Consider the following 19,933-nt stretch of genomic DNA (forward strand, 5'->3'; position numbering starts at 1 on the left):
ATTCCTCAATTTTATTTATCACCAGTGGATTTATATAGTCCAAATAGGGAATCAAAACAATAAATAAACCTAATTCTCGAGTGGAAGACAGACTTTTATATAAGAGACAACCATGGGGTTGATATATTGGGATCAAGTAATTCATTTCTTTTCAATCATAGTAGGAGTAAAAAGAGGTTCATTTTCGTTTGTGGATAAAGGAAATTAAAAAATGAAGTGAATTCCTAGAAAAAGGGAAATGGGAAGATCTCAATAAATTACTAATTCGGATTATTCAACCAAATGATTTTGATCATCACAAATGATTTTAGCTGAACTAACCAAGAAATCTAAACTACCATAAATGACCGATTGCCTTTCAGATCAAAGCTTTATCCTGAATTCCGATAATTTAAATGCTCCAGATCAGAGCTATAAATTTTAACCTGACATTAAATCAATTCATTTGATCCTCTAATCAATTTGATGCCCTTGAATAAGCTTTAAAATGACTAAAAGGCACTCTAGGACATGATTTGTTTTCCTATGGTCTAGATTTTCCAGAGCATATCCTGTGATGAAAGGAAAATTAACATAGTTAAAGAGTTGTTACAAACATGGCTTTTGGAAAATCAGTTCTTCTATGACTAGCTCTGGGCTCAAATCAGTTTGAATTGTGCTTCTTACGGCGGGAACTAACAGGAGATAAATTGATGCAGGACGTCGTCGAGGATGTCGTCCGGTCGCCACCGAGTATGATGGCTCGGCGACGATAAATGATGAAGTATCGGATAATGGCAGTGCCGTCGTCCGACGGTTACCCTAACGGGTATGTAACTACGTGATGCGGAGTGCCCTACGTGTCGTACGTACAGGCTCCGACTCGAGGGAGGCAACGAACTCCGAGTTTGGACGGCAGTCGCCGGGACGGCGACGGGGCCTCTCAAACCTCGTCGGAGCGACGAGGACGTCTACGGCCGAACGGAATCAACCCGTTGGGCTCGCACGTAACAGACATACTCGTTCATACCGGTAAGACACTCAAAGACGTAGTTATCTCTCGTTTGACCTCTCTCACCTACCTAGCCCGAGTGCGATGGAGTCGGGACGAAAATACACTTTAAGAAGTAAATAAACGAGCGACGGGGAGTACGGCGTACCTCGACGGCGTAGCTCGTAGTGCAGCGGGTCATCGGCGGTCAGAGCGGGTTTGATGACGGGTGCCGGAGAGTTCATGGCAGCTCGACGAACAGTAGGATGTCGGAGCTCGATGTAAAAAGGTCGGAGGCGCGAGGGCTGGATGGCTCGAGCGCATGTCAAGGCTTAGCACACGCGTCCAGGAAATGCAACGCAGCCAGGCCCGGTAATAGTGGCGAGCAGCAGCGAAAGGTGTCAAGCTAGGCATTGCACCGGCGCCCGGGCAGAGAAAATCCGTGGGAGGGACCCCATAAGACTGCCGGTTTGAATGCCGTCACTTCTTGCTCTGCCTTGATCAATCTTGGTGCACCAAACGCAACGCCTAGCACCACTCAACGACGATGGAATCCCAAAAGGGGCCGGTCGAATATGGGTCGGTCCGATTGCTAATCTCCACACCCTGATGAGTTGGAATTGCGGCTTGAATCATCAGGTGGACGGAGCGGCGACCCTGGCGGTGGTCCTCTCGTTCTGCCCCTTCCTTGTCTCTCTACTTCTCGATCCTTCTTGTGTTTTTTCTTCCCTCTCTCGTCGGAGGAAGTAGAGACCCAAAACAACAAAACAGTGCGTTCTTCCTTGTTAATTTCTGGTCTGAGCATTAGGGCGCCCCCCCCCCCCCTCCCCCCCTCTTCTTCCCTTATAAAGGGGAAGGGGAATGGGCCCCCAATGTGGGCCTACAAAGGAGTCCATTAGGGGAGCCCTTGTAAATGGGCTCCCCCTATTACAATCAAAGAAAAATATAAGGAAATAGAGGGGAAAACAAGGAGATGGGGGAAAGAAAAGGAGAGGGAGACATGGGGGGAAGGGTCAACAGACGGTCCGCTCCCCTTTGAGGACACAACGTGGACGAACGAAGACGTTGCGTGCGCGACAAAACATGACAAAAATGAGACAGACGAGAACGGAAAAGACAAAAACACAAGAGAGATAGAGGAGAAACAAAAGGGTAACTCGAGCAGCTTCACCCGGTCTTCAACGTCGAGGACGCGCGCGGCGTGGATGACGTCGATGACGACTCTTGATGGCGTGCGCCATCATAAATTATTGAGTAGACTGTTTTTTCATAAGTCATTTAGCACTAGTTAAATAGTCAAGAGGTTCTTATTTTAATCATAAGAAGATAAAAGAAACATCATGCAAGCAATGAGCCAAAAGCTACTTTATGAAATTATCGAGTTATTTTAATCAGAAATGTTATGCAGTAATTAAACAAAATGTATATTGTATCAAATGATTTATGCAGAAAACTCTCATTTTGAAGATTTTAAAACCCTTTAATCCCCCCTTTCAAAAATTACAAATACTAAATCTGGGTGGCTTTAGGTACTATGGATCCTCTGACTTCCAATCGGGTTGCTTTCTTGGGTCTCGCCGGTGTTACCTGTAGGTCATTCTTTCAGATCCTCGAGATGGTTGTCTCCTATCCCCCTGTGGAGAATCTGCTCCCACTCCGGGTTCATTGTTCTGCAGTGTCTGACTTGTCCTCTAGGCACCTTTGGAAAGCAAGGGCTGTAAGGTCTCCCTCTCGTAAACTCGTCCCATCTCATCAGTTGCAGGGTTGGGTGGCCCAAAATTTACTGCCACAACATCTCCTATTCACAGATCTGCATCACTGAAGGGAACATCATAAAGATTACATGCTATTCTTAAATTTTCCACTTTGCGTATTGGCTTTATATTATCTACGGCGTCAACCATCAGTTTGATGACATCGAGTTCAGTTCAAGCAAGGTGATGAATTTTTTCTATAAAATAGCACAAACTTTTATTCTTTTACTGTCATTCATGCAAAAGTTTACCAATTTCTTGATCTTTTTTTTTCACCATCCATGTCACCATTGAGAAATTCCAAGAAAGGAGTGATTTTAGAGTGTAAAAATTGATATTTTGCAATTGTTACTGTCCATCTTGATCAGCCAACTCCCCAGTTTCCTTTTATTAAAATATTTTTACGAAACACAAAATTTCATAAAATATAAATTTGGTTTCTGGTCCCCCAATTGATTGAGTCACCCAATCGATAGCACAAGTTATTCATCTTTAGCTATACCTTGATTATTAAGTTTATTTTATTATTTCTTTTGCCATCATTCATATCCTGTTTATTCGACACGTCTTAACTGTTCATTATCATCCAAGAGAAGCACCAGAAAGATCATAGTTACTACAATAGGACTTGGAATAGTATTTCTTCATCTACATAGCTTTTAACGCTCTATATTACTTTACCTCATCAGCCTAGAAAAACCCCAAAAGTACCACCTCGTTTCAAGCGCTGCTCAATCATCATTGAAACTTTCAAGCAGATCTGTAGTTCATGCTGAACCTCGGGGCAACCCTAGGTACACAAAGATACCATTTGAGGTAATGTGAATCAGAGATTTGGGTTATCAAGATATATGTGTTTCCAAAAAATTCTTTGTTGTGCCATTGTTTCAAAGAAGAAGTTTTCCTTTCTATGTCTTGAACCCCATAACCAAAATAATAATGGTAAAGGGGTGTCCCCAAAGCAGAATTGACCTGACTAGTGGTACTTTTTATAAGCTCCAGTGGGTAGTCACTCCCTTCTCAAAGAACTGTACGTGACACTTCCACATCATACAGCTCTGGCCCAAGGTTTAGTTGTCAGCCCTTGTCATTAGAACACTATCTATGCATGTACTTATCATAAATTAAAGTCAAACCTTCATTTCATTTATCGCTCCTAATGTTGTGCCCACTCGTAAACTTGCACCTTGCTTGACTTGAGTCACTTCTTCTAAGCTCCATTGGATGATACAACATTCTCGTTCAATCGGTCGTACTTGTGATGGTTCCCAGGATCCAATAAATTAAGGCAAGAGTGAGCTGAACACCTAGTCTCATTGTTTGTTGAGGTCATTTTCGTTCAGCTTCCTAGAGTCAAGAACAGCCTACCTGTTCCTGCTCTCGCTCGTAAACTTGTACCTCCATTAAGAAAATCTTGTTCTTCAATCATTCCAAGGAGCTCAATTAATGTGTAGATATCTTAGAAATTCTCTTATAAAGAAATAGAGGTGATGCTAACCAGTAAGGCTATCAAGCAGATGAACAAAGGTGATGCTAATAAATGATTTATCAAGAGAACAGTTCTTAATTTTGATCAAAGTCCATAAACTGCATCACCTTCATCCAAATCGACATCTTGCTCGCAAGGTTATGATTTATCCACTGAATAACATTGTTATGTAAACATAATCTTCATCCAGGTTATGAAGCAAAGCTACTCCATCCAAACAAAGAGATAAGTGGAAAAGCATTTTTTTTATAAGCTCTAGTGGGTAGCCACTCCCTTCTCAGGGAACAGTACGTGACACTTCCACATCATACGACTCTGTCCGGAGTTGTAGTCGTCGACTCTTATCATTATATCACTATATATTGATGCATTAATCCTAAAGTAAAGTTGATCCTTCATTTCATTTATCACTACTAAAGTCTCGCCCGCTCATAAACTCATACCTTGCTTGACTCTCGAATCTTTTGCTTCTCTAAGGATGGTGACAATGCTGCTTGTGTTGCCGTGGTGTTGGGTTATAGAGTCCTTGATATGCATGAAGACGATGATTCCACGCAGTGAAAGACACGTAACAGAATCAAAATGACATCGATAAAATCATGAAATGAAGTACTTTTGCTCGGATCACATCCGTAATTTCTTGGATCCCAGAGCAAGATGAGTCGATCTGCTCAAGTGTGCAGCCTCTAGACGTATTCACATGATCCTCATCACGTCGGATCTCCTCCTCATTGACAAGCCCCATTCTTTCTCTGTCATCATCATTACGTCGTCCCGATCACATCGAGAGTGGAGAGGGGTTGTGGGGAGAAGGGAGAAGAAGGGGAAATGCCCCTGAACAATTCTGACCTGGGTGAATTTTGTTCAGGGCCTTCCCCTATTCATACTTAGTGGGTATTTTTCATAAACCCCCCCCCCCAAACTTAAGTATATCTTTCGACATCCAAAAGACCATTTGCGTGTGACCCTCTAGAGCCATGTATCAGTCTAGTTAATGACTCCAGCAGCCCAATAACCTTTATTGGCCTTCCAAATTAATTCATTATATCAACATATAGATTAATTAATGTCGGATCAATTTAACCCCAATCGATAGGTTGAGTCTCCAACACGGGGGGTGCCAAGCTACACCTCGTGTTCTAGAAGATGCAAAAGAGTGTGTATCAACTCACTCATAGAACATGTTCATCCTCGGCTACCGTGTACATATAATCCCTCATCCACTTGACGCTCCTTGGACGACTTAGGGTATGGTCAACTGTCAAACCCTAATTGGTCATCCGAGTTAGTACTAATGCATTTGGAATCATCGGAGAACTCTTCTACGATATTTCACTGCCTTGGCCAAGGACTTCATCACATCGTCTTCCTTGAGCTATCACCTCTTATGCCGAGGGTGGATGATCCCATCTTGACCACTCAATCGTCTTCATGAACTTATTGATGTACCCAAACTAAGATTGTTTAGAATCCAATGATTAGAGACTCGTTGGCCATAGTCAAAATACAAATGTCCGTCTACAGGATGTCTTTGGACTCAGGTCTAAGGACTACTTACACAACTGTGACGTGAATCAACCTGATTGACAGTTCGGTATAATATCATTCAATGATTCGTACGGATCAATTCAATGAACTCTTTCTACTAAAGAGCACCCACTATCTAGCCTTAGTGTTTCCACACTAATGGCTACGGGACCGGCCATACTCATCATATGAGTGAGGCTAGATAGTGATATTTTGTCCGGATACTTCGATGTCCTTCTCGCATATCCTTCGAATAGGAATGTTTAGAGCATATGCTTAAAGACTAGTGATCTTTGTATTACGATCTCATCATAATTCACTAAGTCCGATCATGTATTCATTGACTTCATTATAAGTATCACACGTGCACTATAATGAATATGTTCTTTTAATGAACATGGAACGAGATGTGGAATATGTGATTGGCTTGCCGACTACATATATTTCCATCACATAAATGCCCACCCATAGGGCCCGGCCTGCTTTCCACCCAAAAGAACCGCTCACTAGCCTATCAAACTAGTGGTAGGGGGCCCGACAGTAACCTTGTCTTCTGAACTTCTTCCAAATCAAGAAAAATGGGCAAGTTAGTTCTGAAAGAAAGGTTGAGTGCAGACACACACCTTTAGGAGTAAAAAAGCAACGAGCAAAAGAAGTCAACTTCTCTAAATCTGATAAGCAGTAAATGAATCTGAATATTAAGATGAATGTTATCAAACAGATAAAGAAAAAAACGATGGCTGACGAAGCAAGGTGCAAGGAGCATAAAGGAGCAAAAGCGAGGTGTGAATTGATGAGCAGAAGTGACAAAGTGATTGTCTAATGTTCTGAAACAAGTAAAGATGATAGAGGATAGAATAAAAGAAAGAGTTAAAAATGATTTATTTATTTCAAAACATTATTTGACTTCATACCACTATCACTTCTGCTAATAAATTGCTCCTTTGGCTCTTTGAGAATATGTCATTTTGGAGATTATGATGATTTGTTTAATCAAATCTACAAATCTCACAAATAGTTGTTATTGTTTCAATCCTTTAAATAGAGAAACTCCATCGATTTTCATATGAGAATATTATTCATAAAAAAATAAATTATTCAAACATGGGATATTATGTCAAAAAAACCAGAAGTTATTAGTTTAGTCAAAAGATAATCTGAATCAGAAAGCAATCAATAAAAAGGGTTTTGAAGATTATCTACGATAAAATACCTTACGTTAGAACCTCACGAGGATCTCATTGATTGAATCAACCATTGTGTGTGTCAAATATTCTGATAAAAATAGGGGACTCTTTGTATCAAAGTTAATTCTATTTGGACACTCATGGCAGGGCAAGAAGCAAAAAAGAGATCCAAAAAAAACTCTCCAAACAAATGAGGCTTTAGAGAGAAGGCACAAAAGTGAGAAGGATTGAAGAGTTATGTGGGAAGACAGAGGCATTTGTGACGATGGTCCACACATTGCGTAATATTTTGATGGGGCGGTGATAACATGAGAAATGCATGTATATTTACTTACATTTTAGATTTTTTTGGTATTATTAATTTAGAATTTATCATGATGTCACTTGAATTAACTAAATATTTATGCACTAGCTATAAATTCTAATTTTTGCACATTATGGTAATTTTTTAATAAAATCCTTGACTTCTTTGAAGTCAAGAAATTGTAGTACTGATGAATATTCTATACTTTCACATGTGAAAAAATGTACAGGAATGAGAAGATAGTAATTCTTAAAGAGTTAGAGAAATTTTGAGAGTGAAATGATTCTCAAAAGGAGCTTGAAAGGAGCAAAAGGTACTGTGGGCCTTCAAAAGAGAGGTCTGAGGGAGATGGGCCACAACCTGGCATGCCCATTGGGCTCTCAAAGAGCCTTACAAAGAAAGAAGCTAAATATTACAAGGGAAAGCTCTCAACCAGTGGAGAAAAAGAGGCAAAATGACAAGAAAAGAGAATAGAAAATGCCCAAAGGGGTATTTTAGTAACTCTCCCAATGTATAAATACAATTTTCTCCCTCATTTCCCCTCCTTCTGGACATGCTCTAGCAAGTGGCTGTCCAGCAGGACAAGGCATTGTTCAGAATCCAGGTTGTTCAACCTGCTTAATATAAGTTCATTGAAGTTTTCTCTTAATCCCATCTCTTTTTTGCATTGAAAAATACCTGATCCTTGAAAAATATAATGATCCAGACTTGACAGGAAGCATTGAGGGCTCAATATATTTGCATTGCATTTTAGGAACCTAGATTTACATTTTCCCCATCATTATCCATCCATTTACCCTTAAAATCCATCATTTTCTCACTCTAAATACTCATTTACCCTACTTCTTTGTATTTCTACTTCAATTTAAATCATACCAAATTATGTAAATTAACTAAAAATACAGAAAAATCCTAGAAATTATATTTCTCAGTTTTAAACTCATTTCCTTCATTTTAAACTTGAGAAAAATTTTGAAATTAATTTTATGCCTCTCTGTGGATGGACCCCATACTTGCCCTATATTAATTATAGAGTATTTAAGTTGAAATTTTCATAAATATTATTGGTTAAGTCTGAATTAAAACGATGAAAAATTTGGACTTATTAGAGGTGTGTGTCAAAATTTCAGCCATACGACACATGATCATCATGGGTGAGTGTTGCCAGTTAGCCGTTGGTGTCACAGTCCATGATGAAGTCCCCACTCTGTGAGCGCTGTGACCAGCAAAGAGGACACCACATCATGTGGGAAAACCAGGGCTCCAGCCCCGGCATCCAAAATGGGGATCTTGTTTTGGATTAGTGGGTGGTGCTGATATTGTCACATTCTTGGAGGACAGGGATAAGAAGACGGGAATAAGAGGTTCCTTAGGAAGTTATCTTTAATTCCAACATTATGGTTGATTATTATATGTTATATGTATAATATTCCCATTGTTGGTACCATGTGGAATTATATATAATACATTATTTATTTTCTAACAGCTCCTGCTCGTAAACTTGCACCTGAAGTCGTGCCTTCGAAACCTCTCTCTAACACAAACACACACAAGCCAAAGTATATAGTAAAATAAATTCCCTGATGATAAACTCAAAAATGAGTTTAATGTATAATACTTATAAACCTTTACTCATAAAATAATTGAGTCAGTGATGAGTAAGGTTTGTCTCCACAGGGAATGGATAGTAGGGAAAGAGTACTGTTTATCGAATGAATTCGAGAAGGTGAGAAGGATTAAGCATAGGATAGGAGGTTGTGAATGGGTAAAGATAGTGAATGGGTAGTTGTAATTTAAGAAGTTGGGATGAGTATCATGTTAGTACTAGTAGTGGATCATTGAGTAGGATGAGAGGATAAAGGTAGATGTGAATGGTCACGTGAGAGGATATTAGAGTTAATGATAAGAAGTAATTACTTTAGGATTTACTAACTTAGTGTTTCATAGAATATGAGAGAGAGGGAAGATGAGATGGGATTGTGACCGTGTCGGTGATATGTGATGTAGACGGTAGTGGATGCTAGATAGGGATGATAATGGATGAGATGGATGATGATGATAGTTGAGCTACCTAACTGTGTTTGAAGAAGAATCAATGTAAAGCAAGAGAATAACCTTACATCCCTATTTTCTTCTGGGATCAAGGCATCGTCCTGATGCGTATCAAGCTCCCCACTTCTCTGTTGACCCTCTCCAAGTACTAGAGACACCAAGACACCCTCGATGGACCTTCAAAACTTCACTTTCTCTCAATATGTTTCTCTAGGAGAAAATGGGCTTAAAGATTTTTTTTACAATGATCGGGACTCACTTTATACATCTAACCATTTGGATGGATAGAAGACAAAAAGATGAAGCTACTCTTAAAATTTCAGCTCAATTAGAGTTCTGGATCATTAGATATCAACCCTAGAAGATGTATGATTCTTAGCCATTGATTAATCAAAAGATTTCTCTATCCTCATCATTCTCTGTGATGTCATATTTTTTGGTTAGGGTTTTGTCTCATCCTGGCATTTAATGCAATGATTGACTCAGATTCTTCCTCATCATCCATGATTCATGGCTCTTGACGCGCCACATGTCACTGTAGGGAAAAGACAAAAAGAAAGAATAACGGTATACTAGTTAAATGTATTATTTAAAAAGATAAAGATGTGTGATGTGGCACCACATCAGCATGTGTCATGTCAGCGTCCTCTCTTAGATTGCCCAATGAGAGAGCACCACATAGGCGCCACGTGAACGCAAGTGTGCCATGTGTCGCGTGACACATCACGTGACACCACTATATTTGACTAATCAAAAGAGAGAGAATGGAAAAAAAAATAATTTTTTATTTCAACTTTTCCCTAGTTGACGCATCACATTTATTGCAAAAATAATATGTCATTTTTTATTGGGCCATCTCCCCCTGCGCTAGAGAAAGTAAGATAAAACCATTAAAGATTGATTACCATTTTGGCATTGTTAATTGCGATGCCATAACAGTTTTGGTTAATAATTGACTACCATCAATCATTGTACCTAACCGTGGTCGGTTGCCGTTGGACGAATTGAATGGTGACACGTGTTGTCATGAAAATAAAAAATTTAAAAATATTCTGAAATTCCTACTAAATTAAATAAAAGCCCCAAAATTATAAATAAATATGTATTTTGACATAGAAACATCATATCTTTACGAATTTAATGCAATAAAATTCTGGGAAAATAATATTCTGACTTAAAAATTATTGTATTTCATAATTTGATGTCAGAAAAATCCCTAAATACATAAAAATGCATAAAATTCAGAATATCATTCTAAAAATAAATTTAACCATTTTAAGCTTGATAGAAAGTTTATATAATCAATTGAAGGCAAATAAACACGAAAATATGGTCATATTAAGCTACTAAAAATGTATGTTATTACCTGAGACCCTCACCCTAGTTTTGCATGTCAACCAACTAAGTGTGTTATTTTGCTCCTAAAATTATAATTCGGTTATGAAGGTACAACATAACAAAAGGCACAACTTTAGGAGTGAGGAGGTTCTGAAGTTTTATGCAGTGTTGATTCATCGTAACCTCAGTGACTTCATAACATTTTATCTTGATTTATTTCATAATTTTTTTTTAATTGACTTCATAACCTTTGCTCCGTTCCTTCACTCCTGTTCCTAAATGCTTGTAAACTCGTGCCTTATTAGAGAAGCTTACATGTATCTTATAGTTCAAATAAAGGCTTTGCTGAATTTTAATTTATTAGTCATTGGAGAGTATAAAGTAGGTCTTAATCTTCTCTAAGATATCAAGATAGCCAATATCACAGTGGAAATAGTTTGACGATGATGTAGCTAGTGAATAATTTGATGAATGAGAACAAGGGAGTCAGGAGAGCGTTTTTATAATTTTTGAGTTTCTAGACAACTCTTTTTGGTTCTATTGATCAATGAACATTCATAATGTTCTAAAAATTTCTCTAATATATGAATTTGTAACCATTAAAACATCTAATCAGATATCAAAAGAGAAAATCTATAATTGGAGCCACAAACACTCGTCAAGTGCTATTATGCCAATCCAAAAAGAAAGGATAGAGAAATTAACAAGATTTATTCTAAGAAATTTTATTATTAATAGCATTTATTTACTTGTCATTCATCTGCATTTTATGCATTTAATAATTGAATTAATGTGTGTTATCACATTTTATATACACTTAAATAAGTCGTACATGAACTTGTTGATATTTGTATATCATTTTTAGATAATTAAATATATAACATTATGTATCAAAGTGAAGTCCAAATATAATAAAAAATTTCCCAAAAACTATTTTGATCTTTTATGGTTTTCCCATTTTAAATAATTTTGTGGTATCTATTTCTTAAGGAAATTATTAATTAAAGGTGAAATATATGATGCTAAGCTTTATTTCTAGTTTTTAAGGATTTAGGGGTTTATGGGGACGTTGGTTTATGAGGGGACTTAAAAGGAATAGCATGCGGTGATATTGGGCTAATTAATGGAAAAATGTGGCCGGGAAGCCAATTACACATTCAATATCTTGTTCAATGTTCGTTAATGCTACATATTCATTATAGTGTATGTGTGGTGCGTATAATGTGTGTATTTAATGCGTGATCAGACTTAGTGAATTATGTTGAGATCATAATATGGAGATCACTCCTATTAAGCATGTTATCTAAATATTCCTATTTGTAGAATAACTGAGATGGGCATCAAAATATTTGTGGATATAATAGCACTATTTATTCACAGACACATGATGAGTGTGGCCAATCACATTGCAATTAGCGTGAAGACACTAAGGACAAATAGTGGCCACTCTTTAAAAGAAAGAATTTACTGAATTGATATGTGCGAATCTCTGAATAGTATTATACCAAACTATCATCCAAAGGCATGTGGTGGATGAGCACTTGTACTTTTACTATGACCTGCGAGTTCCTAATCATGAAATTCTAAATAATCTAAGCTTGAGTACAAGAAGAATTTCACAAAGATGATTGAGTAGTTAAGATGAGATTGTTTGTCATTGATATAATAGGAGCTAGCACAAGGAATATGATTATATGAAGCTCTTGGTCAAGGAAGTGGAATATCAAAGAAGAGTTCCATGATGATTTCTGAATACATCACTAATAATTCGGATGACGGATTAGGGTTTGATTGTTGACAATATATTCTGTCATTCTAGGAGGGTCAAGAAGATGAGGGACAATACATTAACATTAACCGATGATAGAAATGTTAGGTGAATGAGTCCATAACCTCTTTCATATCTTCCAGAGCAAGTGGTGTGCTCATCATATGACTCTTTAAAATCTTGAAAAATTCAAGCCCTCACCAGCGTGTAGTTTTGCATTCATTGGAAAGCTAAGGTCCAAAGTTTTCAATTGAAAAAAATAGACAATTCTGGAACAACATCCAAGTAAGTTTTAAATTTCTAACACTTCCCAATATATTTTAAATGATTTTTTTGAAATTTTTATTCTAAGGAAGAGGTTATCCCTTTATCCTATCATATCAAAAATTTCATAGTGTCATTTTTTATAGAATTATTCACCTACATTGATGAATTTTATTTGAAAAATATCCTTAGGAATAAAATAATATTGAACACGTAACTTATAATTATATAATTATATATAATTGTATAAAATATATTTTATCTCCTCTAACTTATTCTTACAAAATCTAAAAAGACTATTATATAAAATAAAATAATATACCTAGCATATCCTATCGATTACATATATCAATCTAGTTATTACTCGTATATATATATATATATATATAAAGATTCATATACATACATATATATATATATATGAATCTTTATAAATTTATTATTTCATCTTTATACATTTATAAAAATCTATTACATTAATAAATAAATTGTAAGCCTCATAAATTAATATTTCTGTTCTATTATATCATAATAAGATCAGCAAAAAATAGTATTCAACGTAGACTGTACAAAAGTATTAATGGCACTTTTCAGACATGTGTCACTTATGTAGACATAAAGATTGTTCCTTAGAGGAGATTTGGTATTCCTTAATGTGTTCAAGGAACTTAAATAGTGACACAAATAATACACCCTGTTGTAAATATTTTTAACCTAACATTGATACGAGGTGAACGGATAGGTGGAGATTCCTGATTAGACCCACTAGGTGTTTTTAACTCCTCCCAAGCCAAACCAAAACTCTAGACTGTCATTCCATCATTTCCACATCACTACATCACAAACACTTGATGGCCTTATTAAATACAACGGAATTTTCTGTTAAATTTTGAAAAGTGAACCCTTACTAGAACAATGCATTTTCCTTGATGTATATCTTAGGTAGTGGAGATTATGAAATCCCCTGCATAATGTATGCATTGTATGAAATATGAAAGTGAGTGACCACAAATTTGTTCATTTGAGGTTATCTCGTTTGCAGTATCATCACCAGTGGCTCCATCTTTAGGCCTATGATCAAGGACTTACACAAAACAAACTAATGTTGAATAAAACCTCGAGATATAAAAAGGATGGTTTTCCAAGTGAGAACCATCATATATAAAAAACTAAAATATCATTTCAGAAAACTTGTGGACTTGACCTCTTTAGCCAAATGTATGTGTGCTCATCTGAGATGAAGTGAAATTCTTAAGTAATTAGAATTCCAAATAAACTTGCATGATATCATATTGTGAGATTCCAAAGTGGATGTGTGTATCCATATTTGTATATTTTAAGTTTATGATCCAAAAGATGTAGACTCCATTTTCTTGGGCTTGTACATTTCTTGATAATTTTTTATTCTTTCTTGTCTAAGACCCTTGTCTCTATGCGAGGAATATAAATTTTCTATGTGGTTTGTTCTTATTTCTTGCGTAGATAGTTAGAACTACATCAACTTGATTCTTGAAGCTTTTGTTCTATCTCTCTAGCTATCTAGTATAATACTACTCAAATAGTACCTATATGTCATTCTGCAGGTTCTAATTTAACATATTCATTATATGTATGGCCAATTAAGAGGGTAAGAATGGAGAGACGCAAAACATGTGCCTAGCAGGGATCCGTTCAAATGATGAAACCTGCATCTTGGATGTTAAAATGGTCAGTGAAACTTTACAGATATTTTCAACATTATCCTTGACATTGTCTTTCAAGGATGCGGTAAACCATTAAATCATGATTTTGGAAAAAATTCTTGAGTGACATATGTTTCACCTTGTCTCTAAGGATACACACTTCTTTGTCCAAGTTAATGAGAGCTCTTACAGCCTTGAGAAAAGATCTACCATAAAGGTTGGGTGTTTTATCAGTTTTTACCACTGTGAGGAAATAAATCCATATGGGATATGAAATACTTAAACATAAATACTCACATTCTAAATTTCCCATTGGAAACACTCTCTGTTTATCTAAAAAATACATAATCTGAGTAGTGGATTTCATTTCCCCTGTTAATGTCATTTTAATCCCGTGAAAGGTATGATTTAAGTATTGTTTGAGGTTGATTAAAACATCGTTGACATAGTTCCCATTAATATCTTAAGTGATCTATGCTTCCCTTGTATCCATAGTGTTGTTTGGTAGTTTTCCTTTTTTTGCCGTTTCACCATACGGCCTTCCTTTTAGAGGGTTTGGCTGGGTCTCCTATTATTGGCAGGAAAGCTTCTTCTTCAGGATATATACTCTTGTCTTGGCTTAGTTCTACAGCTCCAAAAATTTTCAAAATTTCTTTGTCTCTAGTGTTTATCTTCTACTTAATACATTAAAGTATTTTATGAATTGATACAAATCATAAATCACTATGTACTGTCTCCTTAGGTCCCAACATTTTTTTTTCATAAAAATTGATCTAATTTCCCTCCTAGGTTCAGCTTAATGCTCAAAACAGTGAACAAAAATCCTGGATTCCCTCTAATCATGATCCAATCTGAAAAGTTTTCCTTGACGGGTTCATTTTTATGCTCTAAACCACTTGTCTTCTGCCACCAAGTTTTCCCAGAACAAATAGCAACAACACCAGCAACTACAATTCACTGATTATGACATTGGGTTGCCTTAGTTTCAACCAAGTTGACTCGACTGAGTCACTGAATTGGATAAACTGAAAAAAAAACCATGAGTATTTTTAAATATTTTCATATTTAATTCTAGAAAATCTGAAATTTTTTTATAAATCCTCTAGCATTATAAAATAATTTCCAGTGATATATAAATCATCTTAAATTAGTTTTCACTTTTTTCAAAGAAATATATCTAAAAATCCTAAAAAATAATAACACATTAAAAATATATTATACCATAATTGTACTAAGTCAATGCATGCTCCATTTGTTTTCATCAATAATCATTTGTGCATAATGAGATTATAATAAACGATTTGGAGATATGGTGAAACCATCTCATCATTTTTTCATTAAAGCTTATGGTTAAAATTTACTCCCAAGTATGCCTATACGTCTTATTTCAATAGTGGTATCAAAATAATATCTTCTTATTTTGGATTCCTTTTTTCCATTTTAACTCTTCGTCTTCTCAATGGTGATGTTACTAATGTATATTACAAATTTCAGATGTACATTACTAATGGCACTTTGAATATCATGAAATTTGGAAGTTCTTTCACTATTAATGCACTTCCTTTTAATTCAAAGTTCTCGAAGGCAGTTCAACTTAGGATTTATTCTAATTATTTGTATATAAATTTATTTAACCTTTGAAAACTAGAAAATCATTTATTATGGAAGGTTCTCTGATTAGTCTTTCTTTTTCATCTCTTGATGAGCTGCCCACCACTTGCCTTTTAATTGTTTCCTCAACATCATCATATATGTAGTATTTATACCTCAGCATCATCATACATACCACCTTTAGCCCTTATTTTTGCGTTATCAATTTTTTTATTTTTTCTTCATTCTTAGAGCAGTTTTAACCCTCATCGTCCACATTTTAGAAATTTTTTTCTCTGCCTACGTATAAGGAGAAGAATCCATATCCCCTACTCTAACCTACACGGTATGATACTAGATTTTCCTAACACTAAGAGCAGACCATGAAAGAGTGACCTTTTGGCAAGTACTGTTAATCCCACTTTTTCATTGATATATAGAAGATCACACTTGTTCAAAGTATCAAACCTAGAGAGATTTAGGTCTCTTTTCTCATTTTTATTAAACTCTAACCTTGGTAATAGGGGGCTGACATACAGGTCCTTGCTCGACATGTATTTGAGTTGTTATAACAGGTATTCCTTTTTAATTTTATTGATATTTTTGAAATAATTGACCCAAATTACTCTTTAGCCTCAATGAGTTATAGAAATTTTAATTCAAACTAACCACACTCCTAAGGGATTACCAAATAATTTGAGCAGGATATTTTTTTGATAAAATCAAATAGATAAAAATAACTATGAATGATTGAGTTTTATTTAATCATTTATTTTCAGTTCTAAATGCATGAATTAAAATTTTTAGTTAATCAGGGATCAATTTAACCCAATCAACATGGTCGGTTTACAGCGCGTGGGGTGACAAGCTAAACCTCGTGCTTTCATTGATATAGAGTACTGTTCAAACACTTTCATGAAACTTTTATCATCATCTATTACCTTATACATATGATCTTTCTTCTATGCAAGATGATAAATCCAAAATGATAGTACTATATATGTGCAATTCTAGCTAATTTATCTACTTCTTTATCTTTATCTGCATATATTATCAACGTTTATGTTAAATTGTGAAAAATCATGAAATAAAATCATCTTTTTCTAATTTTGAGTTAATTATCGTCATTTTTGGGACTAACCCCACTTAACTCAATGAGTTAAGTGGAATGAATCTCACTCTCTTCTTAGTTTATGTGGAAGATGCAGGAATTAGGTGAAACTTTCATGAATAAAGGGGATAATTAAATGAAGTAGAAGCTATTTGGCTCAAAGGAGAAGGCCTAGCCATGACCCTGGGCCAAGAAAGGAGGCCCAAATCAAAACAGCTGGCTCTAGTCTAAAGGCCCACTAAGGAAGCTCCATTAAGCCCACTATGAGAGGCATCTTGGGCCAAAGAAAGGAGGGCAAGGGGAACGTCCAGTCATGATTATTTATGAGCATTTAAGGTGCTTGGATGCTGATTGGAGGACATCATTGGACGTGGATCCAAGCCAGAGAAGAAGATCCAGCCATTCAATCCATAAATCATCCAAGGGAGGAGACTTAAATATAGCATTTTTAATGCTAATTAAGGAAAGAAGTCTTGAACTTCCCTGGGGTATTTAAAAGGTCTCAATGATGATTAGAGGACCATAATGGACGTGGATCATAACCCAGAAAATAATATCTGGCAATCCATTGTATTAAAAAACCAATGGCTCTCATTTGTTCTCTCTCCCTATATAAACCCCTTCACCCTATTGTAATATTCATCTTGTGATTCAATCCAAAGTAATGTTTGGTAGCCTAAGTGCAATTGAGTCGTAGATCCATTCACCTTAGTGAGTGCCAGGCTGAGCAGAAAGCACCCAGGGCTGAAGAAGCTGGTGGAAAGGAGAAGAAGAAGTCCCTTGGGCCTCGAAGGGTGTGACAAAGAGGTACCTGTTCGTCTTTTGTCTTTTGGTTCTTGAAGCAGTTAGCAATATCCAGACGGTTCCAACACATCCAACCATGCTCAAAAAATCATTCTAGAACTCATTCTAGAATGAAGTTAGTGCAGTCCATTTTTCTCTCTCCTCCACCAAGCCACTTTCCCCATTTAACATTCGGACTTAGCCAAATTTTGACTAAGTCCAGAGCGCCAGCCTGTTTCATTTCTTATTTTATTTTGGCTTTAAAATATTCATTAAAAATCCCAAAAATTTATTTTCTACTTATTAATATTTTTATACATATTTTAACTATATTTTAAATTTCTTTGTTTATGTTTTTATTAGTTATTTATCTTCATAGGTAGTGAACCCACTTCTAAAATTCATAAAAAAATTATAACTAAAGCACAAATTCATTAGAAAAAAGCCTTGTCCCCTGTGGATCGACCCTTACTCTCCCTACGCTAGTAAGGTTATTATAACTTTTTGTTGTTTTAATTCGGATAAACCAACGACACTAATTAGTGAAGTTAAATCATCACTAATTATGTCTATAATCTGAATTATCACAAGACTCTCAAATGACTTAGAATATGGTTAGTTGTCAAACCCTGCTCTGTCATTCAGTTAGTACTGATTCATAACGTCGGTCATCGGAGAACATCTTCTCCAATATCCATAATACCCTGGCCAGAGATTCTTTTGCATCTTCTTCCTCGATTCAATCTCCTCTAATAGCGAGGGTGGACAATCCTATCTTTACCACTCAATCACCTTCATGTTTAAGCTTAGAAATATTTGAATCCCATGGTTAGAGACTTTTGCATATTAGTAAAAACATGTATGTCCATAAACAAGATTCCCTTGGTGTCTTAGGTTAACAAACCACTTTTACCACCATGACATGAATAAGCCTCATCGACACCTAGGTATAATACCATTAAGGGATTCATAAGGATCACTTTGGTTAATGTTTTTCTCAAAAGAGCATCCACCATCTGTCCTTAGTGTGTCCAGACTATTCTACACAAGATCAACAATAATTATTAAATAAAGAGGAGCATATAGTGTTATTTTATCCACATAACTCAATATATGTCTCGAGTATCTACCGAAAAAGAATATTTAAAATACATGATTGAACACTAGTTATCTCCGTATTATGATATCATCATAATTCATTAAATCATTATATTTATTCAGGGACTTCATTATAAACATCACACAATAATAATAATGAGTAAATATTTATTTCAATGAACTTAATCAAATCATGGAAGTGTGATTGATAGCCACATAATATCCATCAAGTTCACCATACCCCAAATTATTCTTGGAATCCCATGTGGATGAAGGATCATATGAAAAATAATAACTGGTTACAGTAAAGTTCCATGAAAGAGTTGATAAAATCCTTGTATCATCACATGGTGTAGTGTGGCTTCTCACCTTTTGGAAACTCAACCTATTGATTTGGATAAATTGATCAATTTATCAATCTATAAATATATAAATACTTAATTAAGTAATTTTTTAATTAATATTTTTTGATATTTTAAAGTTTTGACTTACTATAACGTGAGTTTTTAGCGTTAAAAAAGGTTTTGGACTGTACGATGTACATTACATGGGCCTTATGAAAAATGAATGTACAAGTATAATAAAAGGAAAGCCCCTAGAGAGAAAACACCTACGATAATCTTTCTAGGGTTCCTTCTTCTGTTCTTCTATAAGCATGTTCAATATCTACATAATTATAGTGGTGATATGATCTTCACATATGTCTGATGGCATTGTTGAAGCAAACAATGATAAGATTAAACATATTGGGGATTGTGTGGATGCATCTTGAGGTGAATAAACTTTGGCTTGGAGAGACTTCGTTAAAGCAACATTTGATTGCATTTTTGACTTTTTGCATTATGATATGATCATCAATGTATTTCATTTGTTTTAAAAGATACTTTGTTGGGTTTACTTCTTAGTCTAAATTCACTTCAAAATTTTGATCATATCCAGAAATGAACATAACGATGATCCTTAGACCTAACTGAATAATTAATAAAAAAAATTATCCATATTGCCGATATGTAAGG

This window comes from Wolffia australiana, chromosome 1 (assembly GCF_029677425.1).
Source record: "Wolffia australiana isolate 7733 chromosome 1, ASM2967742v1".
Taxonomy (NCBI): domain Eukaryota; kingdom Viridiplantae; phylum Streptophyta; class Magnoliopsida; order Alismatales; family Araceae; genus Wolffia; species Wolffia australiana.